Source organism: Amblyomma mixtum, chromosome 10 (genome assembly GCF_055824585.1).
Source record: "Amblyomma mixtum isolate Tamu chromosome 10, ASM5582458v1, whole genome shotgun sequence".
NCBI lineage: Eukaryota > Metazoa > Arthropoda > Arachnida > Ixodida > Ixodidae > Amblyomma > Amblyomma mixtum.
The window spans coordinates 12,500,815-12,506,891 of NC_143021.1; positions in this window are offsets into that span (position 1 = coordinate 12,500,815).

A 6,077-nucleotide genomic window follows, 5' to 3' on the forward strand; every position below is an offset into this window, starting at 1 on the left:
TTAAAGGCCTATATTTCTCAACAGAGCCTATTTACCGTTTTAAGGAACGCGCAGGCACTTATTTGTTTGTTGGTGCGTCATGTCGTCACCAGGAAAGCAAAGGAAATTCAGCCACTGTGGGTTGCTGCAGCTCTACCGAGATCAGCAATCGAGTAACCAGAATTAGGCATATGGTGGCAACGACCATCTCAACGGGCTGATCATCATCTTACGTTGTTTGCAAACGGTCATCGTTGATTCCAGCTGATATAATTTGTTCACACAGCAAACCTTTCCTTTTTTATTGGCTATCTTGGCCACACGCCCTGAATATGGTATACTGTAATGGTTTGGTTTGGTTTGGTTTATGGGGTTTACCGTCCCGAAGCGACTAAGGCTATGAGAGCCGCCGTAGTGGAGGGCTCCGGAAATTTCGACCACCTGGGTTTCTTTAACGTGCACTGACATCGCACAGTACACGGGCCTCTAGAATTTCTCCTCCAAAGAAATTCTAGCCGCCGCGGCCGGGACCGAACCCGCGTCTTTTGGGTCAGCAGCCGAGCACCATAACCGCTGAGCCACCGCGGCGGCGGGATACTGTAATACCAAAATGTTAGATCGCAGTGTCTATAAATAAATAAATAAATAAATAAATAAATAAATAAATAAATAAATAAATAAATAAATAAATAAATAAATAAATAAATAAATAAATAAATAAATAAATAAATAAATCTAAGCATTTTAAGATTGGCGGTTTCAGTTTCGTTGACTGGCGAGCGCGGTTGCTTTTGTTGTGTTGTGGTGGTCGTTTTGACAGCTCATGATTGACCCGCGTAATGCGCTTGATCGTGTGATGGAGTTCATTTATTTATAGGAGGAATGCTGGTGTCCGCGTCCCTCATAGCCTGAGTCGCTTTGGGACGTTAAACCCCCATAAACCAACCATGCTGGTGTCTACACCATGCTTTTTCATTCTTTTTGCCAGATAAAGCAAAAGATGCGGACATATGCTCGACATGGTAAAAGAGGTCATAGATTTTCAGAGCGGTCATACAGCATCGGGTATTACCGGCCCTCCTTTTGTGGTTTAGAGCAACCATGCCGGCGGATTTTTTAATGTTGTCTAGGTGTTGTTAAACGGTGGTTGGGCTACCCATGAACACCAGGGTGTGACGTCACCAGCATTGATGGAAAGTTAGAGATGTTGAACGGCAGCGCATTAAAAAAAAAGTGGAAGCTAACAGAGCTCCATGGGTTCTACATTGGTTGATGGACAACTGAAGCGGCGGCCGATTGTATGGACCTATGAGCCTTAATTCAGAGTCAGAGAGTGTGTAGTTGTATTCAGTTGAATAGGTGCGCCCTTAGTTTGATTTTCCGCAGGTTGATATGACTACAGTGTCGGAAACAATGTTGGAAGCCCATTTGATATGAACTGTCAAGTGAGGATGCAGTGTACTGTACTGGGGAAAAACACTAGAAAAGACAGATCAGTAAGGAATCGTTCAATGGTAACTCAAAAGGCAGTTACCTACTCTTTGAAGCTAGATCAGGGTGTCTCAGGACGCGCAGCTACAAAAAAAAAAAAATTGGCAGGGGTTTAGCAATGGTTAAACCTGGAGGATTGCGAAAGCAACGATGAAAGAGAGAGGCGATGGAGAGCGCGCGGCAGCTGCGGCGGCCCCGGCACTCCAGCTATGCGCCGCTACTGCGCATGCGCAACGGGCGAGCGCGGCGGCTGCACCTCTGAGTCACCCGTGCAGCGACTGCGGCTGCGCGGCAGCTGTGCGCCATGTGACGTCACTGCTCCTCGCGCATGCGCAGTATGGCCTTTCGTCAGCTCCGCGAAATAGCTCGGCGACTCGCGTAGTGTTGTTTTCGCAACAAAAAGAAATTTAACGAAGATGGCATATGTGCTGTGTGGTAAATCTGAAGAAACGATTGAACACCTCATACTCATATGTGATGATATCCATCCGGATGTCGATGCAGGCACAGTCACTCTTCCTTGAGGCCCTAAGGCTTAGGATAACAATGGTCATGTAAATAAATCTGCGGTGGAAGATAGCAAAAAGCGATTGGTGGCTCAAAACCATCCATCCATCCATCCATCCATCCATCCATCCATCCATCCATCCATCCATCCATCCATCCATCCATCCATCCATCCATCCATCCATCCATCCATCCATCCATCCATCCATCCATCCATCCATCCATCCATCCATCCATCCATCCATCCATCCATCCATCCATCCATCCATCCATCCATCCATCCATCCATCCATCCATCCATCCATCCATCCATCCATCCATCCATCCATCCATCCATCCATCCATCCATCCATCCATCCATCCATCCATCCATCCATCCATCCATCCATCCATCCATCCATCCATCCATCCATCCATCCATCCATCCATCCATCCATCCATCCATCCATCCATCCATCCATCCATCCATCCATCCATCCATCCATCCATCCATCCATCCATCCATCCATCCATCCATCCATCCATCCATCCATCCATCCATCCATCCATCCATCCATCCATCCATCCATCCATCCATCCATCCATCCATCCATCCATCCATCCATCCATCCATCCATCCATCCATCCATCCATCCATCCATCCATCCATCCATCCATCCATCCATCCATCCATCCATCCATCCATCCATCCATCCATCCATCCATCCATCCATCCATCCATCCATCCATCCATCCATCCATCCATCCATCCATCCATCCATCCATCCATCCATCCATCCATCCATCCATCCATCCATCCATCCATCCATCCATCCATCCATCCATCCATCCATCCATCCATCCATCCATCCATCCATCCATCCATCCATCCATCCATCCATCCATCCATCCATCCATCCATCCATCCATCCATCCATCCATCCATCCATCCATCCATCCATCCATCCATCCATCCATCCATCCATCCATCCATCCATCCATCCATCCATCCATCCATCCATCCATCCATCCATCCATCCATCCATCCATCCATCCATCCATCCATCCATCCATCCATCCATCCATCCATCCATCCATCCATCCATCCATCCATCCATCCATCCATCCATCCATCCATCCATCCATCCATCCATCCATCCATCCATCCATCCATCCATCCATCCATCCATCCATCCATCCATCCATCCATCCATCCATCCATCCATCCATCCATCCATCCATCCATCCATCCATCCATCCATCCATCCATCCATCCATCCATCCATCCATCCATCCATCCATCCATCCATCCATCCATCCATCCATCCATCCATCCATCCATCCATCCATCCATCCATCCATCCATCCATCCATCCATCCATCCATCCATCCATCCATCCATCCATCCATCCATCCATCCATCCATCCATCCATCCATCCATCCATCCATCCATCCATCCATCCATCCATCCATCCATCCATCCATCCATCCATCCATCCATCCATCCATCCATCCATCCATCCATCCATCCATCCATCCATCCATCCATCCATCCATCCATCCATCCATCCATCCATCCATCCATCCATCCATCCATCCATCCATCCATCCATCCATCCATCCATCCATCCATCCATCCATCCATCCATCCATCCATCCATCCATCCATCCATCCATCCATCCATCCATCCATCCATCCATCCATCCATCCATCCATCCATCCATCCATCCATCCATCCATCCATCCATCCATCCATCCATCCATCCATCCATCCATCCATCCATCCATCCGTCCATCCGTCCATCCGTCCATCCGTCCATCCGTCCATCCGTCCATCCGTCCATCCGTCCGTCCGTCCGTCCGTCCGTCCGTCCGTCCGTCCGTCCGTCCGTCCGTCCGTCCGTCCGTCCGACGCGGACGGACGGACGGACACTGTTCGCAATTACATGCAGCGATACCTTGATAGCGCACGTGCGAGGCTTAAGTACACGAATTACTTTGTTTCTTTCCAGAGAAGTGGGAGATGCCCTGCTTTCCTGACGTGATTCATATGGTCTGGTATTTAAAGCAACTTCGTATCCGGGCGGTTTGGAAGCATGCCATGAATTAAAACGCACCAACAGGTCTATTTCTGCTGAGTGGAAAAAGTGTCAGGCGCATTTAGGGAAGGTCAGCTGAAAGTTAGGAGCAGATGAGTGCTGATCGAATTCGACGTTACATGTTGCGAACGCGTAGAAATAATGGAATTCATGCTGTCAGTTGCTGCCGCATGCTTTGCAGTGAAACATTGGAAATTCTTTCAGTGCGAAAGCACCACTCCAGATGTACCGACCCCGAGCAAGAATCTTGTTTTGTGTGATCGGAGTCACTCGGGTAAGCTCGGGCTATATAGTTGGGAGGAGCGTCGTGTCAGCTGCCGCCTAGTGGAGAGAGGACGATGAATAGCGAGAAACGCGGTTGCGTGCACATGCACATGCCAGAAAAAAGAGGCGAAGAATGAGCATATAGTTTCGCAAGTCTACTCGGTTTAACTACGTTGATACCCTACCACTTTTCGGCAAAGTTTCTTATGACGGAATCCTTTCTGGTTAACATCCCTGCCTTTCCCTCTCTCTCTCTCTCTCTTATGACGTGTGCCAACGGTGAAAGCCATCGTCTGGCTCCTCTCCGGTCTGCTAACCGGCTCCGCGCAAGAGGAATGTAGTTACTCGTTGTGGTGATAGGGAAAGTGAGAAGGCATTATTGAGACCAAGAAACGACCAAGAGGTGTGAGAGAAGTCTTAGTACTATAGCCGACGCTTCTACAGGAGGATTTGTCGCTAAGGCGAAGACAAGTTCTCCTGTCGAAGTGTCGGCTAGCGGACTGAGACTTGCCTTGCGTCTCGGTCATTTCGGGGAGTTATTTAATGAGCGTCAGATGTACGCAGCGTCGTCAACAGCTCAATAATTACGCGCCAAAAAAGTAATCCTTGCTAGAGTGATAACATGCGTGAGTGAAATCCTTATGTTCTGTGGCCACAACTTGTTAGCAATGCTGACATTGCGGTATATGATACTCCAAGGAATTTTTTCACGTCACATTTTACATTTTATTTACTTTTGAATAGTCATCCCTTTGAAAATATACTTTTTGCTTCGCAGTTGCCTCGCTGTTTTTTTCTTCTCCCCCTAATAGGAAGTGGTACGCGCGGGCACTTACGGAAGTAAACGTCATATTTAATTCTGCATTCCGCTCGCTGTTCTTCGATGTGTCAGGCTGTCCAAAAGCGGTTTCCCCCGTCTCTACACGCCCGCCGTTTACGTTGCTGTAATGGGTTCTTGATCCCAGCCCAGTCGTTCGTTTGCAATTTTTCACCAAAAACCACACCATAAATCTGGTTGCAAATTTTCTGGAAACTGAATTCTATTATAATTTGTTCTAACCTTAAAAATGCGCGTGCAGCTCCCTCTCTGGTACCCAGCCCAGTTCTGTAAACCATCTTTCGAGGCGGGGGGCAAATAAACCGCAATCTGCAAGCCAGCAATCCTCCACTGTTTGCCCTACTCTGTCGCTGCGGTTGTGCTCATCTCGAGCTATGTCATCCGCACGTAGGCTCTCCTCCAACATGGGCACTGCAGTGACGCTGTCAGGTATAGCAGGCATTTATTATACGCCAGAGTTGGAACTTACCTCGTGTCGAGGAGCCAAAGTTGGTGTTCAACTCTGTTGAGACCTTGCAGTATCTTGAAGTGCATTGAGAAAGGCGGCTGACCATCAGGCATGGCCAGAAAATTGGTTCCATTTGGAGTCCATCGAGTTCAGAAAGCAGTGCACAATTGCCCTTCACTGTTCCTTTCCGTGTTTACAGTACGGCAGAAATGCCATCGTACTTAGCCAACACACGTGTGTACTTAGCGAATAGCAGAGGAAACAGACACGCTTTGTCCACGCGTTAAAGTTCAGCAGATTTAAACAATTTATTTATTCTAAATGTGAATTGAAAGGGGCACGCACTACCTGCTAAGCGCTCACCTGAAAGGACACACGTTGATACGATTTTATGTATAGAAACAAATAGAATTGACTTTAAATGTGCCGCGCTCTCGTGTCTCTGATGCGATGCGTGTCTGTGCACATGA